This window comes from Aricia agestis, chromosome 11 (assembly GCF_905147365.1).
Source record: "Aricia agestis chromosome 11, ilAriAges1.1, whole genome shotgun sequence".
Taxonomy (NCBI): Eukaryota; Metazoa; Arthropoda; class Insecta; order Lepidoptera; family Lycaenidae; genus Aricia; species Aricia agestis.
The window spans coordinates 10,707,982-10,730,310 of record NC_056416.1 but is presented as its reverse complement, the minus strand read 5'-3'; positions in this window follow the sequence as shown (position 1 = coordinate 10,730,310).

The following is a 22,329-nucleotide window of genomic DNA, read 5'->3' as shown; positions in this document are numbered from 1 at the left end:
TCTCCCACGTAGAGTAACAATAAAGGTCGTGCTATATAAAATAAGAATAATAGTAGTTTTTGCCACTGAAGGCCGGAAAATTTAATAAGTAAATTATGTTATAGTTCAGAATAAAGCCTGTAATAATATTGGAGCTATAATTATAGTCCGTGCAATCCACGAAGACGCTCCCCACTATTCCTCCAATCGTCTATAGTATATGTGTGCAAGCTTTCGCCAATGTTTGAGTGTTATCGGTACACACTAATTACCTATGAGTGCACAGTGCACACGGACACTACAATAAATAGACCAATTAAGAGCTCACCTGACCCTAAAAATCAAACATCGTCCTTCTCTCTTCACACTCACGCCCGTCTTTCATATGCCAGGTGAAAAAGGACGGCGCGGAATCATCGCCGAGTTAGTTTTACTTGAATAAAAGACGAACTATATTGATTATGAAAAAAGTGTTTTGAGCAAATTTAGGTTTTATCAATACCTTTTTAGATATTAGAAAATATTAAAGAAAAGACAGCAAACTTCGAAGATCCAAGCAAAAATGTGTCTAAAACAAGGTTTTTTGCAAAAAAGAAACTATCGAGCATTTTTTGAGTAATCGTGTTTTCGTCTTGAGCATTTACTCTTTATGAACTGAAGTTACTTGTGTCAAAAAATTAGTTTTCTAGACCTTACAGATTTTGAGATCTAGGTTAAAGTATGTAGTCAAGTTAGGGTCATATGGGCTCTTAAGAGAAAGCGCCACGGTCGAAGGGAAAGATGCTCACCCAAAAATTGGTGGGGCGCGTCTTCGTGGATTGCACGGACTATAGTAGTAGTAGTATACTGTATAAACTCGTCTCTAAATTTAACAGTACTGACATGTGACGCAAGGTATTGAGTTACTCGGAGCTAAGATTGACTTGATGATTTAAATGTTTATAATCTTATGCTGTGTGTAATGTTTATCCATACTTATATTATAAATGGCACAATTTCTGTCTATCTGTAGCCTTTTCATTCCTAAGCCGCTGAACCGTTTTTGATGAAATTTGGCACGGAGATACTTTAAGTACCGGGAAAGGACATAGGATACTTTTTATACCAGAAAAATGTATGGTTTCCGTGCGATTAACGAATTTTGGGTGTTTTGAGCGCCATCAAACTTAGGCAAACGTAGAATAGGATGTCCCGCAGCACTGTGGACCGACGATTTGAAGAAAGTGGCTGGCAGCGGATGGATGAGGGCTGCCCAAGATCGGGATGGTTGGCGCTCATTGGGGTAGGCCTACGTTCAGCAGTGGACGGCAATAGGCTGATGATGATGATGATAATGAGTGCCATCAGCCAGTAAGACATAAAACTTCACAGTATGAAATTGTGATGTCGCGTGTTTGAGACCAAACTCCTCTGAAACGGCTGCACCGATTTTGATGGAGATTTGGGACTTTCGCGGATATGTACGAGAATCACCCAACATCTTTTTTCATACCAGTAAATAAAAGGCAACGTTTGCCGGGTGCTCCTAGTATACAAATAGATTGTAATAAAAATGTAATGAAAACTCTAAAATGACTGGATCTTAACTAGATTTGACCTGGATTTGGCTAATTTTGGGCTAGGGGTTTCAACACCCAAACCTAAATCCAAACCTTGAGTGACACATCACACATTTTGGGCTAGGGTTTTCGACACCCAAAACTAAATCCTTGGTACGCCAGTGAGTGACATATCACACAGTTTCTTTTGTCGCGAATTTTGCGTAGCCGGACAACTTTCATAAGACAAGTAAAATGTTAATACAATATATTTGTATTCCCAATAGGTAGGTTCATTTCCACCCGCTGCGGAGTCGACGATAGTGGGCTTTTTTCCATTTCGTTACTTAAAGGATTCCGAAGACACGGGATAAACCTCGATGGGAAGGATCGGAGGAATGAGGATCAACATCAACAAACATTAGCAATTTCAATTCAATTTCATCAATTTTATTTTGATTAACACGTGTTTCTTTATTTCATTTGAACTATTTTGTACGACATCATCAGTGATCTAGTATTAGGTAGAAAGACTGGACCTCTGTATGACTATTGTAACGGTACTTTCTGGCTTCTGCAAAAAAACAATTCTTATTCTTATTAAACATTTAATTCTGAGCAAAATAATTTAGACAATTATTAATTAATTGAGACCTTATTCTGTTTCCTAGCTTTTTCCGACTTTCTAGGATGCGTATTTTCAACCGACTACCAAAAGGGAGGAGGTTATATGTTCGGCTGTGGATTTTTTTTATTGGAACGCAGTTCCTTATCGTGCGTTCCGCTTAAAGAAGGCTAGACAGAACGATAATTGACCTCGACGCTTTTTTATTATTACCTGCATGGCAGAGGGCGTTGATATTATTCCTGGGCGTCAATAGATGACGTTTTTTTAATAATTTTTTTGAGTATATATTATGTACCTATACAGGTTTTTTGAACATAAGAAATAACTTCGTTCCATTCGGGTGTTCCTTGACACCTCTCAAGTTTTTTTGTATGTTCAACGATTACTCCGCCGTTTGTGAACCGATTTTCAAAATTTTTGTTTTGTTTTATTGATTAAGAGGATACACCAGGGGCTAGAGAAATGAAAAAAAAGCACGTGTAATATCTATAGCTGTCTCCCTTACCTCAAGCCTATACCGCAGAACGCGATAGAGACAACTGCAGAAAATCCAGAAAATCAACGATTCGTTGTCCCCTGATTCCTTCTCCAAAACTTAACCGATTTAAGTACTTTTTTCATTAAAGATTTAAAAAAGGCTTGAGCTGTGTTCCTATGTTTTGCTTTTTTTGTATAATCTAGCCAAATCTGTTTTCTGGACGTTTGAACACAGCGGAAAATCTGGCCATTTTTTTGGGTTTTAGAACGTTCATATCTTATTTAATAATTAAATTATGAAAAAAAAGAAAACATAGGGACATCGTATTAGTGGCCGTAGATATTCAGGAAAAAAATTATAACTCTACTAGCATTATCCAGGGCGGAAACAGGGGACAACGTTTGTATGGAAAAAAGGGCCGTGTGGACTCCTCTTAATAACTATAATATATCATATTGTGTATATGTATATTTTAGCATGTTCGGAAAATGTTTAACGCTGAAGTCTGACCAGGACTTACGACGTGATGCTGCATAGTTTTCTGAATTCACGCTTTTGTTTGTGTACAACCGATTCGGGTGATCTTGCATGAGCACTATGAAAATTATTTGAATATTTTATCAGTTACTAGATGACGCCCGCAACTCCGTTGCGCCAAAACTCGTTTGTCGCGCGGGAACCGTACATTTTTCTGGGACGAAAATATATAGGACATTTTCGTCCCAGAAAAATGTACACCTGTCCCGGGACTCAAAGTATCTCCATGCCAAATTTCAGCAAAATCTGTACTGCGGGTTGGGCGTGAAGAGGTAACAGACAGAAAAACTTTCGCATTTATAATATTTGTATAGTAGTATAGATTCTAAAAAATTAAATTAAGAAATTAAAAAAAAAAACCCCGCCAAACAACTTTAAAAAGTAATGTAATAAAATTATATTTTACTGACTTTAAGTTTAAATAATTCCTAAGTGTAAAGTGATATTTTAGTCCATAATTGTTGTCACGGTGTGTAGGGGGACCGCCAACAGTGTCTTTTGCATTTTGTATCGCCATGTCACTGATTGTCTCGATTTGGTTCGCTGAAAACTGACCCTTAAACTATAATGTTATGTGAAATCAAACATCTACCTAGGTACATTAGCGGTTCCCGACACACCTTGACAACAATTATGGACTAAAATATCACTTTACACTTAGGAATTATTTAAACTTAAAGTCAGTAAAATATAATATTATTTCATTACTTTTTAAACTTGTTTGGCGGGGTTTTTTTTTAAACTTCTTAATTTAATTTAATTTTATACTTTTTAAACTTGTGTTGGTTACAGTGCAGAATATTAATTCCTATCAACAGAATCATATTCTCATGATTACCATTTATCAATATCTTTTTCGATGAGGCCGTTAATATGAGCCCAAACATGGAAACTCCACTTTGGGTTCATACGAAGCTCGGTTCCTATAGAATCCAGGTTATGCTGCAGTAGCAGTATGTAAATATTTAGTGTTTATCTACTTCTTACTGGTTGTCGCAATCAAAATGAGCCCAAACACGAAACCTCTGCTCTAAGTTGGCGAGGAGTTGGATATCCTATTGATTACCAGGTGATGCTGCAACACTAGGTCAACTTTCCATTATTATGTGTATACGTATATTGTATTTTCACAAATGTCACGAACTAGAATGAAATATAAAACCTATCAAACGACTACAAGTTGCTAACGGCCTTTCATGAACCAGATAAACCCTGATTGTCCAGCACTGAACAGGCTGATGATGATGAATTATAGCTAAGAACACTCTCGATCATGTCAGCTTTCAAACAAAAAAAACTAGATCAAAATCGGTCCACCCGTTTGGACGCTACGATGCCACGGACAGATACACACACAGACAAACAGACAGACAGACAGAAACGTCAAACTTATAACACCCCTCTTTTTTGTCTGGGGTTAAAAAAGTTTTAAAAGAATGTTCCTGAGTTTCGGAATTGACTATAACCTACAAAGTTATGCTAATCAAGTTTGTTTCTCATTCGAGTTTATTTATTGTGGAATTTCCGGGAATCTTGATTAAGTTCTATTCTTATTTTCATCCTTTTTTTCAATTGCTTTTTTATGGTGCCTACCCAGCAGCAAAGACTTCTATTTAAACTTAATTAGAAGTCTTTGCCCAGCAGTAGGACACCAGCGCCAGTAGTTAATAACAACAAAAGTGATAGATTTTTTTCCTATCAAAGCTTCATAGCACACTCGACTTATATCGATGCTCGATCTATATGCGTCCGCGTGAACGAGCGGCTTGGCCGCTACACCGCGTCACAAGCAATTGTATGTAAATAGCGGAGTGGAGCCTTATGTTCAGTTTCATGAAATATCGCACATATAACATATTATTACTTACTACGTGCAAAGGTAAAATACATACAAAGTAAAAAGCAGAGTAAAGTAAGAAAATTTTGCCGTTTTAGGCTGGCCGCATACGCACGTTTTCCGAATTCGTTTTCCGTATTCGGAATTCCGAATGCATAGATCAGTAGAAAATACATCAACTTGCCGACAGGCTTGGTTTTTTTGAACGGAAAGAATTCCGCACGTACGTTTCAAGTGCAAGCCATCGCGTTCGCGCGTGAAAATAACTAACGTTTGCGCTAGTCTCTCGGAATTCCGAATACGGGAAACGAATTTTAAAATCGAATACGAAAAACGTGTGCATGCGGTCTTAACAGGGAAAAAGGTCACGTTAGCGTGTGTCACGACTCACGAGCTTCATCACGACTAAAACCTCAGCTCTCAGCAAATGAGAACGACCGAGCTTAAAACCGTTGCTTTAGTCAGACATTGCTGTAATTTGAAACGCTAACTAAAGTCCAAACGGCAAAACTTCATGCAAAAGGTTTGCATGAAAATCTGTGGCTCGTTATTTTGATTATAATATTTTACGTGGGAGAGCCATGCTTCTGCACGAATGGGCCGGCTCGACCGGAGAAATACCACGTTCTCACAGAAAACCGGCGTGAAACAGCGCTTCCGCTGTATTTCGCCGAGTGAGTGAGTTTACCGGAGGCCCAATCCCCTACCCTATTCCCTTCCCTACCCTCCCCTATTACTCTATTCCCTCTTAAAAGGCGTTGCGCCAAAATTCGTTTATCCCGCGGGAACCTCACATTTTTCCGGGATAAAAGTATCCTGAGTTACTCAGGACTCGAAAGTATTTCCATTCCAAATTTTAGCTGAATCGGTGTAGTGGTTTAGACGTGAAAAGGTAATAGACAGGCAGACATACATACTTTCGCATTTATAATATTAGTATCGATAGTGAATTAATACACGATGTCCCGTTCACGAAGAAATAATTAATTCCCCCGTCTAAAACACAAAGAAAGCTTTAGATTTACTTTGTAATATCTTGTATCGGGTGAATGCAATTTATTTTTTACTAGCGACCCGCTCCGGCTCCGCACGGGTATAAAATATAACATAGCCTATGTCACTCACTGAAAACATGATTAAAATCAATTCAGTAGTTTTGATTTATATTCATTACTACCGTGACCCGCATTAATGGCCGGTATCGCCGCAAAAGCTACGTCCCGCAATTTTTAAATAAATATGTAATATCTTCGAAAATGTTCATTTAAATCATATGCTGTAAATGGCTAATGGCCATATAGATCCATATATATCTATATTAAATCAACAGTGTATTTAAAGTATTTAATTGAATAAGGATTAATGCCGCATTGGTTGAAATCGCTTCGAAAATTAGCCATTATTTGTACTTATTAAAAATTAAATTACAAAAAATGTTATTGTGGGATATCCATAAGAGATAGACATATACCATCGCAAAGTTTTCTGTAGACCTTTTCATTGTGTACAATACTTAGTACATTATTTTGATAAATCTCGTAGGGTTCAGCCTGCGTTTGCAATGTAAGCGGAAAAAAAAATAATTATTTACGACATCACATTAGAAACCTCAAAAATAACGGTATTTCTCCACTATATAATTATTGTTATTATACTTATAAACCTTCCTCTTTAATCACTCTATCTATTAAAGTAAACCGCATCAAAATCCGTTTTGTAATTTTAAAGATTAAAGGGAACAAAGGGACACGAGGACAGAAAAGCGACTTTGTTTTATACTATGTAGTGAAGAAATCAAAAGAAATACGAAAAATTACGGAACAGTAATTATTGAAACCGTAACATATTTTTATTAACAGTTTATGAGGAATCAGATTTACTACTACAACTCAAGCATTTAGGTGCGTAATAATTTCAAAGCCAACGTTTATTATGTTAAACGCTTCGCTTCTTTTTTGCACTTAAAAACTTCTTGAAATCACCAAAGAAATACGCAGCCGAGATCTTTGTTCTTTCTTAGGAAATAAAAATATACATTTGAAACAAAGAAGACTCCGAAATAACTGGATCAAAACTTACTCAAGGCTTCGCTGTCACTTCTTTAGGGCGTCTCACGGTTCGTAAGGGCCCTTACAGCGTCAGGTAGTAGGTCAATAACAGGAATATTTTAACGGCGGGTTAGAATAACAAGATGAAAGTCTTGAGCCGTCGAAGAAAAATCTTTACAACCTTACTATTTTGTGTAACATTTTTTCATTTTACTTACATAATTATTCATTTTATTCCTATAAAATAAATGTATAGCTGCATTTTTTTAAAATGTACCTAATTCTAAACAAGCAACTTACTTTGATTACGATATTTTCGGTTAAAGTACCTAATATGCGATATTAACCATTATAATATAGCCAGTTTAACAACTGATTTAGTGCCGACTACTTGATTTGAATATTCGAATGTTTGAGTAATTGGCGCGGATGTACCTAACTCAAACATGACGTGACGATTCCCTCGGATTATAATACCTACCTAAGCGATTCTCTAATTGATATTAATAATCCTTGTGTTAATATTATAATGTTTAAGCAGAAACTACTGGTCGGGTTTTGATTTTCTTCTCATTTATTGAAAAAAGTCACTACATAATATTATGTTTAAAAAACGTTTACACAAATAAAACATAGGTAAAATATTATGTAATATCGTGAGTGAACGCCGGAAGGTATTATACAAATATCTACACTGTCCTTTCTTTAAGACATGTTGTACTTTAAAGCATTTATTTATCTAAAATCCAGTCATGGAGCAGGTCTGGAAAATCTAATATATAAAGTGTATTTGCGACACAACGCCAGAGGAAGCGGTGGACAAATAGCCTCGCTACAAACGATGTCAAAGGCAAACCTGCTGTCTAAATAGAGCCAGCCTCTACAATATGGCCTACTGGTTTATAATATATATTGTATCGTAGGTTAGACAAAGGTAGTATTAAATGAGTTTCCCTATATAATATTCTCTGAACACTGTTAATCTTTCTGACAAAAAAAGTTCAAAGTTTATTAACTATTTTATTCTTAAACAATAAAGATGTTTATGTTTATAGATACTTTATCACGATATAATGTTAAATGTATGTTATAATATTAAATAAGATCAACTGCCACACACAGATTAAAGTTCAATTTAATGAAGAGTTTGGCAGATAATATATATGAGGCTTATTATCAAAATCTTCATCAATTAAAATAAGTAATTAATTAATTTTCATCTCCGAGTGTAGCATATTTTAACAAACTTTATATTGCATTTTAACAATAGCCGAAAGTTTAATAAATTATAACATCTTCAGTGTCAAAGGAACTGTCCATCCGTATTTCGACAGATAGTATACACCTCAAACAATAACTTAAGAGCTGCTCTGAGCCACCATTTTATCAATCACTTAAGGCGTTTCTTTATATATTGATGAATATAAATACCTTAATTACCATTTTGTTTCGAATATTTCCTTTGTTTTAGTATTACTTAATAATAATTTATTCATGCTAATATTATTATAATTATAACGCGAAAGTGTGTCTGTCTGTTACCAGTTCACTCCTAAACTGCTGAATCAATTTTGCTGAACTTTGAGTCCCAAAAAAGGACACATGAAAAGTGTTTTTTTGCGCAATGGAGTTGTGGGCGTCATCTATACTCGTAGCTCAGTCAACAAAGTAGTTGTAGAATGCGTGAGCGGGAACCTAAGCAATTTCTGTAGGAACTTATTCAGGGTGGTTAAGGACAAAACATACTAAAAGTCCTAATATCTAGGAGGTGAGCCGGAGGGGAGGGAGGGCGACAAAGGTCTCACTTTTTGGTTTTTCGTCATTAACTAAAAATCTATGCGTTGTAGCAAAACATATTCTATGACGACATTAGAGCTTATTAAATTCTCTATAAATTAGATTCTATACAGTTTTTCCAAATTCTCATCCGTTTTCGAACTACACTCAGGAAAAGTAAAAATTAAAAAAAGCTTTATTTTAAATATGTAGGTATTCCTTTCTAATTCTGTTTGCAGCGACAAAATATTGTTCTTCGTCAATCCTCAGATGCTGGTAAGTCGTGTATTGTTCTTGGCGTCAATATATAACCTTAATTTTTCTCTTCACTCTTGAGGGGTCAGCTCATTCCCGATGATTCGTGATGTTTTTTATACAAATAACTAAGCTGGCAAACAAGAGTATGGTCTACCTGAAGTAAAATGGTTACCATAATGCCCATGCGATATCTGCAGCACCAGGGGTGCTACAGGTGCGTTGCCACTTTAAGGGGTGTGATGAGGGGATGGGTGAGGGGATGAGGGATTTAGGGTTCAGTGAGTGAGGCCCTCTCACTCACTGAACGAAGCACAGAAGCGATAATCCTACTATTCAAACAGAAATAGAAAGGAATATTTAAAAATAAAGCTTTTCTTAATTTTCACTTTTCGTGAGCGTGTAGTTCGAAAACGGATGAGAATTTGGAAAAACTGTAAAAAATGTAATTTATAGAAAATTTAATAAGCTTTAATGTCGTCATAGAATATATTTTGCTAAAACGCATAGATTTTTAGTTATTGACGAAAAACCAACAATTTAGACCTTTGTCGCCCTCCACTCCCTCCGGCTCACCAACCAGACGTCAGGACTTTTAGTATGTTTTGTCCCTAATCACACTGAATAAGTTCCAGCAGAAATCGCTTAGGTTCCCGCTCACGCACTCTATATCCTCTTTTGAGTCATTCGTTAACCGGACTACTAGTTAAATATTGCATAATTGTAATTAATTTCATTTTAATTAGGTTGTACTATTTATAAAAACATATTTAAGAGGGGTATAATTACTTCTTAAAAGGTACAATTAAATAGAGAAAGAAGCAATATGTTCTCATTCCTAAGTAATACTATCACGATTAATTATAACAAAATAATAACTATGATTCCGTTCCGATTTTAATATCGCCATTATTGCTTTTAGCTTTTATCACGAAATAACTGAGCTGCGAACACACGACAATCCGACCCAGGTATAGAGTGGAAAAGTAATCAAAATGAAGCCTGATAATGTAATAACGACTAACGAAGCCACGTCTGCATGAGTGCCTTGCGAACTTGTGAAGTGAGTTTGTTTCTGTCGTTACATTGAACTGTTTAAATTAAATGTTGCACACATTTAATTTAAACAGCAAAAAAATGTTGACAAAATGTTAAATATTTTTTTATATACAAAATTAGGTGGCAATCGAGCAAACGAGTCACCTGATGAAAAGCAACTAACCGTCGCCCATGCACACTTGCAACATCAAAGAGTTCCAGGTGCATTGCGGCCTTTTAAGAGGGAATACGCTCTTATCTTGAAGGTGTGTAGGTCACATTGGTCCGGAGATACTGTAGGCGACAGGTTGTTAAAGAGTTTTACAGTGCGTGCCAGAAAGTTACGCAAAAAACGCACGGCTTTCAACACGTGTATTTTGACTGCATAAATCGTCGTATCCTACGAACAAGGGCGTTATTGCAAAAACCCTACTTTACAGGAGAAGGTTTTTTGTGTTTATTTCAAAATATTGTTAGACAACTTTTAGAAATTAATTATGAAATTATCGCATAACTACGTAGCGGTTGCTATGAAATTTTAAATGACACATTTAATTTGATATTTCGGGTAGATTTGTCCCTTATTTCTTTTTTCGGCGGGGTAAAATAAGTATCATCAGACACAAGCAACGTTATGCCTTTTTTGTACGGACTCAACGGGGTCTTAAGAGCCTTTGTGTCTTCTTACTGGTCATTATCATAGAGGAATTAAATATATACTGGTCTCTGTCATTATCAAAGAATTTCCTTTTTAAAACCACATTGAAAAATCGGCCATGTGCGAGTTGTACTCGCGCACGAAGGGTTCCGTACCATTATAGAGTAAAAATAGCCAAAAATTTGTGTTTTTTGTATCAGAGCCCCCTTAATTTTTTACTTTATTTTAATTTTGTCGTCAATTATTGTTAAAGTACAAATACAACGGAACATTTTTTCAAAAGCTCACCTGTTGCTATTATTGACATAGCAAAAAATACCAAAAAATCACTTTTGTTGTATGGGAGCCCCTTAAATATTTAATTTATTTTGTTTTCAGTATCTGTGAAAAGTTCTTGAGATAGAGCCTGGAGACAGACGGACGGACAGACAGATATCGAAGTCTTATTGATAGGGTCCCGTCTTTACCCTTTGGGTACGTAAACCAAATAATCGGCCAAGTGCGAGCCGGACTCGCGCACGAAGGATTCCGTACCGTTATAGAGCAAAAATAGGCCAAAAATTGTGTTTTTTTTTATGTTAGCCCCCATTACATTTTTATTTCATTTTAATATTATAATTAAATATCAAAGTACACATATAATATAACAAAGGACTTTGTGAAAAATTCAAGTGCCTACCTGTTTCTATTATCGACATAGAGCAAATAAGGCCTATAAAATCACGTTTGTCGTATGGGAGCCACCCTTAAATATTTATTTTATTTCGTTTTCAGTATTTTTTGTTAAAGCGGCAACAGAAATACACAATCTGTGAAAATTTTAGAAGTCTAGCTATAACGGTTACTGAGATACAGCCTGGAGACATACAGACAGACGGGCAGACGGACAGACATCGAAGTCTCAGTAATAGGGTCTCGATTTTACCCATTGGGTACGGAACACTAAAAAACAATATAAACAGGCATATGGAAAAAAACATACATTAAAGTTAATAATATGGAACGTTTTATATTATGAATTCTCGACCCTGAAAGCAATCACAATATTGGTTTCCTTAACTTGTAAAAATAAAATATATAACGTGATAAAACTTCGCAGTTTTATGACAGTAATTTTAAATTACCAAATAACATCATTACTAACGACTAGTTACTCTGACTATTATAATATTGCTTAAATTTTATGACAATTAGATTATCCAAGAGCCAGCGATTTGTCATTTTATAAAAGCTGAAAGTTTTCCTGTATGAACAAACAGCAACTATAGAATATCGATCGCGTTTAGGAGGTATCCAGTTTTCTGCCTCCCCTAGCCTTCGATACAATGTAAAGCGCTTTTCCTTTCTTACTTCTTACGGAAATATAGGAATCTCATCTCAGACACTCTTAGTTATCCCCTAAAATTATATTAATTTAATTAATAGAATTATAAAATTCATAATGGTCCGTCAGTGGGAGACGAGATTCACACAGCTATCCCCAGGAAAAAAAAATTGCCTTAAATTTTATCAAAGGTGCGGTAGACTTTCAAAACTGGATACCTCCTAAAGTATCCGCGACCGAAGCTTTATAATAGTTGCTTGCCGTTCTTATAGTCTGTCAAGAAAGTGAAGAAATTAAAAAGTGGCAACATCGTAGTGTCATCCCTTTCAAATCAATCTAAGAAAAAGCAAATTCATGTAATAATTTTTCCAATATTAACTGTTTAACTAAAGAAAAATCAAAGAAATAAATTTCATACATACAAAAAGGCAACAAAAGCCATTAGGGCAACAAACAAAAAAAAAAAAAGGCCACAGATGCAATAGTGTCTTTTTTCCAGGTAATTACTTTTAAGAATTTAAAACATTTTTTGTACTTACTGTGTGTTCCCTTTAACGGTTAACACAAAGTAATTTAAACAAGGAACAGCGCAATGACGCATAACACGAGATCGCGGAGTAATGGCAGGGTGGCGCTTGCGCCTCGTCCCCGCCCCGCGCGTCTTCTCACGCACTCAATGAAAACGGTCACGGAAGCCTTTGTTGCTTTTTTCGGCGGGGAATTCAAGAGCTAGCAAGTGTGACATTTTTTTAAATTGAATTTACTGGTTATTAAAGTTAACTTTTAATTATTTTTTAAACTGAAGATTATAGATAATGAGCTGCCGATTTCGATTATGCAATAAAAACAAAAAGCCATAGTGACCAGGGCGCCCTTATTCGTAGGATACGACGAAATATAATACGCTCTTAAATTGAGTTAAAATCGATTATGCAAAAAGTCGTAAGGTAAGTAATTTTAGTGTAAAATATATATTTTTTTCTGGAGTTACAACTTGTAGCGTGGTTGCTGTCGAATTTCTCAATTACAAATACCCCTATCCATATATTATAAATGCCAGGTGTATCAGTCTGTCTGTCTCTTACCTCTTTACGTTTAAGCCACTGAACCGATTACGAATTTTTTTTTAAATGAATATTAATAAATAAATAAGTATAAAAATATTATACAATAGAACGAAGCTGGCAGTTTAATAATATAATTAACTAAAAGTCGTAGCTGTTTGTGATGCACCGCAGTAAACGGTATCTGTTTTCCATAAAAGCTTCTCGTTTGCACTTTTCTCTTATTGCCGCGATTTAATTGAAAATCTGCTTGAAGCTGACTCATAATACGATGCGATTTTTAATGTAATTCACTTAACTGCAAACCTGCAAGGGATTTTCTCTCGAGCTTTGCAAAAAATTTACCAGCTTAATGTTTCTTAGGGTCAATTTACTTTGCTGCGTCGCGAGGCGTTGCGATGTTTGAATGAGATTCATTCTATTTTGAAACAGGCAGCCAAAGACTTAGCCCCTAGGTCCCAGACAATAATTATGTCAATCGATTATATTTTGTGAAATAAGGATATAGTTATGAATGGGTCTAAATGCCCTGACGAAAAGACATCGACGCATCATGTTGCAATGTAATCAGACCCTTAATTGACATAACTTTTAATTATTTTTGTTACATAATCTTAGCTTCATTGCAAAAAGTAACTTAAAATGTGTCTAAATCATTATTTAACTCATTAGTTGTAGGCAATGTTCTGGGATAATGGAATATTAAACTTTTCGGAGTTTGCTAAACGAGTTGCCGCCATTGATGTACAATAATGACATTCTAAATTTTTTACAGCTTCTTCTAATGAAAATTAAAAAAATATTGCAAACGTATTAGTGTCTTTTTTTTAATAATTAACGGATTTCTCAAGACACAATTAAAACAAAGACATTAAAATTTCAAACGCAAAAGCCATTTAAGGCAAGGCTGTCCCTGAATTAGCAGGTCGATGTCTGTCAGTACGAATATCGACGTTAAGGACATTAAAATAACATTCATATCAACGCGGCGAGCGTCGTAATTACGACGCTCGCCGAGTTGTTGATAGGAGAAAATTATACATTTTATTTTATTTTTTTAATGACCGAATCATTTATTAAAAATCTATTCGGTTATTTTGCTAGAACTATAAAAAAGCTATCCTTTTTGTAAAAAAAATCATATCATTCTCATTGAAAATTACGAGATGTTCGAATTTGAAGTGTATTTTTATGGTGATATTCAAGATTTTTACAGAATTACCATGCCATTTTTCAATATTCTGTTCGGTTATTTCGTGACTTTGTTTCCTTTTGTGTCTACATGAATTTTGATGTAAGAGAATTCCACATAATTTCTTCAAATTGGAAGTTTAAAAATCAGTCTTTTCGAACTGGCCTCACCTTAAGCTTCTTAAAGCTATTCACCTCAGAGGGAATATCATGTTTGTTTGGAGTGCAACGTCTGTAGATATTGTACATCGACGGTAAACGATCATAATTTTAATATTCCAAGCTTCGTACCGTGTCGTTAGACAGTGCTGAAGCGTCTCTGTTATTTTACACCGACGTATCAAGCAACTTTACGTACAGTAAGTTAATTGTAAAGTGCAATTTTGAAGAATTCAAACAGTAATGTTTTACTAATGTTTATATTACTTAATTAAAACTTTAAATTAATAAATAAATTGCCCGTTACTTTATTTGCTTGAAAATACGATAACGTCGCGGGAACTCTTCATTTTTCCTACAGTAGAAACCTCCTCTCCCGGTGCGGTATTTGATTTGATGGTTAAAGAGTCTTCTTTCAGTGAACCTGTTGTAAGAGAGTAAATTTTTATAAAAAAACTGGATGACGCCCGCAACTCCGTTGCTCCGAAATTTGTTTATCACGCGGGAACCATACATTTTTCCGGGACGAAGTATCTTTCGTCCTTTCCACTTAGAGCATCTCCATACCCAGCAAAATCGGTTCAAAGGGTTGGTCGTGAGGTGAAAGACAGACAGACACACTTTCGCTGTTCACATTTATAACTATTAGTATGGAAGTATGTATACTTCCTGAAAAGTTCAATGCCAATCCAGTTATGAACACGTGGCGAAGTCCTTAACACTAAAAGCTTCAGTAAATGGTATCCTAACTACGCGGTTAAAAAGATATATATACCTGTTATAATATACTACTAGTTTGTTAATACACCGAACTCCGCTTCACGCTGAGTAAACTCCCTTTATAACTATGAAAAAGTTACGGTAATATTTCACTGGCGGTTGTTGGTCATTATCTTTGTATAAGGGACGCGCATACGAGCGGCAAATACCCGGGTTTTTTAGGTTTTTCACAGGAATTTATGTGTTTAAGGTGACGCCGCGTTAAAGTAAAAATCGTTTTGGATATGTTTTAGATCGCTTGTTTTCTATGAGAGGCCGGCCCGGCCGGCTAGAAAACAAGCAATGGAACAGCAAGAAATGGAATGGGCGTAAGCGACAAAATGGTTCTTGTCGCGTAATTTAAAAACCATAAATATAATAATTCATATAAGCTATGGGCAAATTATAGTGTATGCTTGAACTAATCTATGTACAAATTTTGGAAGCTTAAATCACTCTCCTCTGTTGGCAAAATTAGAATCCCTGTTTTATAGAGGTCTTTTTGATTAATTATTCTGTGTTATAAAAGTTGACCAATCGTGTTATGCTATTGGTGATTCAAAGATAAATACATGATGAATACAGACAATTAACTTTAATTTCTTAGCTTTAGTCATTGTTGAGAAAAATCAATATCGCTGCAGCCATTTGGCATGACATTGATTGGTTATTTTTTAGGTTTCCGTAGCCATATGGCAAAAAACGGAACCCTTATAGATTCGTCATGTCTGTCTTTCTGTCCGTCCGTATGTCACAGCCATTTTTCTCCGAAACTATAAGAGCTATACTACCGAAACTTGGTAAGTAGATGTAGTCTGTGAACCGTATTAAGATTTTGATACAAAAATGCAAAAATTATAAAAAAAAATTGAGGAGTCCCCATAGGTACAACTGAAACAAAAAAATCATCTAGCCTATGCGTGTGTTATATCTATGGATAGATATTCAAAAATCATATTGAGGTTTCTAATATCATTTTTCTAACCTGAATAGTTTGCGAGAGAGACTCTTTCAAAGTGGTAAAATGTATGCGCCCCCTTTGACTTCTAAAGTAGGGCGCAAGATAAGTCTAAAAAAAATTATGTACATTACTATAAAAACTACCAATGAAAATTGGTTTGAACGTGATCTAGCAATTAGTAGCTTACGTTTTATACGTATGGTACGGCTGTCCGTATTTCTGGTAGCAAAAACTCTACACAATTCAAGTCAACATATTATTCTATAGAATTTTGAGGCTTTTGACAGGACTTATTAAATAAACTAAGTTAACCAATCAACAACACTATTGAAAAGATAAACTCCTGTCAAAAGAATGTAACACACCGTGCATAAATCGTTCGCTGCAGTCCGTCTTCGTTCACTACGTTGTATGTAGAGCGGTTGCTGCAGGCAGTCGCCCGTTTGCGCATGACTAAGGTTACTTTAAATGAATATTAAACCAATATAAGGGTTCCTCAGCTAGGTTGGTGTCGGTATCATTTTAAGCCCGTTGGGACTGCAGACTACAAAATAAAGTAATAGACCGTTTACTGTTTGGCGGAATTCTCGTTTGCCGGTAGTTAATAGATAATTATAATTATTTTGATGACAATTAAGGCTATTTCAAGTATACTGTATTATTGAAATAGCCGTAGATTTGTCCTAAATTGATGAAGTAGAATGATTTCAAGCAATTTATAGGGACCGTGGAGTAACTATAAGCGGCATGTAATAAATAATTTTATTATCTACATACTTCACATGACGTCATGTCGCTTCTTTTTGAATCGTTTGCAGCACATGAAATATAATAAAAAAATACTGTTATATGCCACTTAGCCCGCATGGTACTAAACATCTAACATTGTGTAGACCCAAAATTGTAGTAAAAGATAGTCAAATACTTTTTCTTTAAATAGTTCAACTATTTTTTCTAGTTAAACACTCATTCAAATAAAGTCTTGCTTTTTATAACACACCATAAATGCCATCGGCTATAAGCCTATAACACAAATATAGGAAACTTTTATTTGGTTATAACTGTACGTCGTATATGATTTGTATCAGAAGTATCGACTTTTGATCTTCAAGTTTTTGACCTACTTCTCGTGTCCTGACATTTGAGTGAGGTGTAATTTTGCATTAAGTACTTTGAATGCAAATGCCAATGCATGGAAACTGCGCCGACCTTTAGAGTTTTCTTCGTTGAATAAAATGGTTAAGAAAATTGCAGCTTTCCTTTAATTTATAAAATTAAACACTTTATTGCAAAAATGTAGACACTGTATAGTTTTGGGATGTTATTTTATGTTTTTAACGTTAAAAAAAGTGGTCAATTTCTATAATATTATGTTCAACACAATCCGTACTTCAAACCATACTAATATTATAAATGCGAAAGAGCATCTCTGTGTCTGAGTGCCTGTCTGTTACCTCTTCACACCCACACCAGAGAAGCTATTTTGTTGGGTATGGAGGACTGACCTCCATTATACAAGTACGCTGGACTTATGATACCTTTTGAAATGACAGCTATTTTTTCTGCATATTTGAAGCGGAATCAGCGCCCTCAATGCGGGGGAAGAGAACTAAATCTGACGTAAAAATGACGTTTGAAAGTCGCCATATTGGCGCTAATAACAGTAGTGGGAGTACTTGGAACTAATACTAGTTTCTACAACCAATAGCGATTAAGCGGCCATTTGCAAGTTACGTCAGATTTAGTTCTCTTCCACCGCATTGGGGGCGCTGATTCCGCTTCAAATAGGCACAAAAACAGTTGGGTATCATAAGTCCAGCGTACTTGTATAATGTAGGTCAGTGGTACGGAGATACTTTGAGTCCCAGGAAGGGACATAGGATACTTAATCCCGGACATATTTACGGTTCCCGTGCGGTAAACGAATTTTAGCGCAACGGAATTGCGTGCGTCATCTAGTGATAAAATAAAAGCTTTGTCCACATTGTGCCTTTTTCTGTTCATCAAGGGCATGCCTTATAGCGCTGTCAACAGCGAACGTGAGGCATGCCCGTAACGCGCGTTGAAATCGTAGCGCGCGCTATGACACTTTTCTTTCAACGCGGGTGGATTTTGACGCGCGTCACGGGCATGCCACATCTTCGCTGTTGACTGCGCTATAACTCATGCCCTTGTTGAACAAAAAAAGGCACAATGTGGACAAAGCTATTAGAGAAACACTTCTTCATGAAACATTTGGACAGTATTTGGAACGTTCGCCGCATCAATTTCTAGCAAATTTAACAACAACATTGATCAATTGTTTTATATTTTCACAAATAAAAAAGTAATTTAAAACTTTCAGTCGTCGGCCAAAGTGGGTTTTGACGATAAAACGGAAAACATTGTTTCAAATAGGTGTGCTTTTACGGCGTCACGTCGCGTTCGCGTTAATTACAGTATTGTGAGTTCATACGTGTGCAATCGACCGGAAACAAACGTGCTTTTACGTAAAAAGCTCCACCAGCTTTTATGCTTTTGTTGGGCTTAAAAACATTTATCTTGTTTGTGGTCGTTTCGTTCAAAATCAATGGTTTGGGCTTTGTTTTGATTGTATAGATAAAAGCGATTGATTTAAGCGAAGTGAGAATTGTTCACAAATAAACAAATAAAAAGTCAGTATTAGTAGAATGTATTGCAATTTCGCATGGTGTGCTATTTTAATAGCTAACATGTTCATAAATGGCTTTTCCTAGACTATTAACATGATTTAGGCATAAATAACATTAAATTTTCCGTCATATTTAATGCTCTCCTAATATTATTTATTAATGATGTACATTACGTCGTAAACGTCCCTCAACTGAATTATGAGGTAAATCAATTATGGCGCGTCTCGTCGTAATTGGTTAAATTATATTTTTCAAACGCAAATTTTTTGCTTAACTCATTTAAATAGTTCATAAAATCAGGCGTTACTTTGCGGAAATCCGTAGCTTAAAATTTAGTATGTTATTATTTTTAGCAATATTTCGCAAAATAAAGCTCAACCTGTAAGTAAATGAGTGAGTGTACGCATACTTGCATGGTGGTGAGAGGCCTGGCACGAATTTGCTAACATACTATTGCTTGTGTGGTGGTGGTGTTTGCAGGTTCTTGCATGCAAGTGTACGCATAGGCAGTGTGGGAGAGGAAGGAGGTGCTGTACGCATGCTATGCGTACACTCACTCATTTACTTACAGGTTTATTCATGCACAAATTCGTTTATCCCGCGGTAACCGTACAATTTTCCGGGATAAAAAGTATCCTAATATCCTTTCCCGAGACTCAAAGTATCTCCATACCAAATTTCAGCGAAATCGGTTCAGCGGTTCGGGCGTGAAGCGGTAACGGACCGACAGACACACTTTCGCATATATAATATTAGTATAATTAGTAGGTATATGGAAGTCCATACCTATACTTAATATGGAAATAGCTGTCTCCTACTACTTCGCGGTTCGCCTACCTGCTTATACAGCATGACTGGTGAGACCTGTTCAATGCGCATGCCGCCGCGCCGGCCGCATAGTAATTTACTAAGTGTCCATGATTCAATTATTTAAAGGGAAATTTGGTCAAAATTTTTATTACATAATTATAATGAGAATCGAGTACAGAGTACTCTCCTTAAGTATTGATCATGTCTCACCAGTCATGCTGTATACTCGTAATATTAAAATACCTACACTGTGCATATAGAGTTTATGGTTTCGTCCCTTTTTTCAAGCTAAGGCACAGTATAATTGCAATATTAAGTCTAGTGTGTACACTCATATGTTACCTATCCTCTAGATCTCATTATTAACATCTTTGACTTAGCTTCAACTATATTCTAATCTTAATATTAACCTAAATCAGTGCTAGATCGTAGCACATGCACATTTCTCGTGTTTTAATTTATAACAAAAAAAAAAAACTAAAAAACATGTAACACTTCCATTTCTGCAAAAATATTGAATCCCACTTGACGTACGAATAAACTTTTTCAAGCGCAATTTTCATACATGCACCAGAGTAGACAGCATGCACGGTACACGAGAAGTTAACTTGCAATATTTTGTACGAATATTAAGGTTATGTTGCGAAAAAAAACCAGCTCTGCCCGCGTTAATTGTGGTGCAACTTTTAAACTTTCAATCCCGGTTTTATCCCCGGGGTAAACAAACAAAAATCCGTTTATGTACCGTGTCTGCTTTAGAGAAGAATATATTCAATTATTCTACAAAATAAAAACTTGAGAGGTGTCAAGGTATACCCGGATGGAACGAAGTTCCATTATATTATTTCTTATGTTTAAGTGCAAAAAACCTGTACACACACTAAAAAAAAACTTATAGTACAAAAAACCGAGAGTGACAGAGAGAGAAACACGCGCTACCGCACGGCTTACAACTATAGCATTTTTGCTATAGTTGTAAGCCGCGCGTGTGTCGTTACAACTTTTCTTAATTTTTTCTGTCTAGTCCCCTTTCGCAACGCGCGATAAGGAACTTCGTTCCAAAACCTATCATCCAACACACATAAGCGTGATTTCAGATGTTTCAAGTATTAAATATCACGTCGCACGCGTAAATGTTACTCTCTCTCTTTCTCGGTGCAGGTTTGTTTTCAGCTGCTGAGTTGCTGCTACTCTACAGTATGATATTTTACCGTCCTCTTAGAAATAATCGCAATTTACCGAAGCACGGCATGTTTTTCCATCGCGTCGTGGTAAATTAGCAAAATAAATTGTATAGAATATCGCTTTTATTATAACGGCAACAGCTGTAAGCCTTAAACAGCAAATCGCTACAAAAACCTGAGATGACCTTACTCCATAGGGTAAATTCAGGCACGTAGATGCATTTCTAAATTTGTATGAATTTGACAGATTCGCAAGACGTCTCACGCTCACGAAATCTGTCAATTCAGTATACAAATTTAGATTTATGCATCTATGCGTGGCGTTACGGTCTGAATTTACCCTTACTCTTTAGCGCTCCTATAGACGAACGGCACTTGTCGACGGCTGCCGTCGACTGCCGTAGACAAGTGCCGTTCGTCCGTAAGAAGCCTTAGTATTGCCGTACCGTGCTACGGAAATTTATAAAAGCGACTGTTGTTTACCAACACGACGGGTATAACCCACGCGATGGATTTATACCGCAGCTACCGAGATAAACACAGAAGAATATGGACATTAATTCATGTATATTGCGACACGTTTATGAAACATAAACGTTTATGGCGAGGTGGAGAGGCAGGTTACGGTTATGGGTCAAATACTGGTTTAATTATGAAGAATTATGGCTGGACTAATTAACGATACGGTAAGAATTAAAGAGATTATAATAAAGATTTCATTAAAGAGCCTGGAGGTATTGTGTGTTCTATTTATGTTTAAAATCTATTTAATACAGAACTAGATGACGTTCGCAGCTCCGTTGCGCAAAAGTTCTTTTATCGCCCGGGAACCGTAAATTTTTCCGGGATAAAAAGAATCCTATGTCATTTCCCGGGACTCAGAATATTTCCATATCAAATTTCAGCAAAATCGGTTCAGTGGTTTGGGTGTGAAGAGGTCAGACAGACACACCAAGGTCCGAGGCATTTATAATATTCTATGCCAAGTTCTTATTTGGGTTATATTGCATACATGTTGTTCCAGAGCCTAAACTAGAACCACGTGATCAAAATCACTTGAGTAGTTTTTGCATGAACAAGTGGTATCTAGTACATTCTAGTGCATTCCAGTACCCGTTTACATTATTCCAGTAAAGTCTAGCGCTGGATCGGATCCCTGGATTGGAATATTGTAAGACCGCTATTACATATTTTAATGATAACAAAAATACAGCAGTATTTTTACCCGTCAGTATTTTTACCCACAAAATCAGAGGCCGGCCTTAAAATATTCATGCCGGTAGCACCAGAGAACTCGGTTAATTTATGAGAGATTAATTACATTTATATAATTATTAACGCTATTACAATGTTAACGTGTGGATTTATTTGTTTTTGACGAATGGAATGTATAATAAATCTATAAAAAAAAAATGAATTTGAAATTTTGTTGGTCTCGCTAAAACTCGAGAACG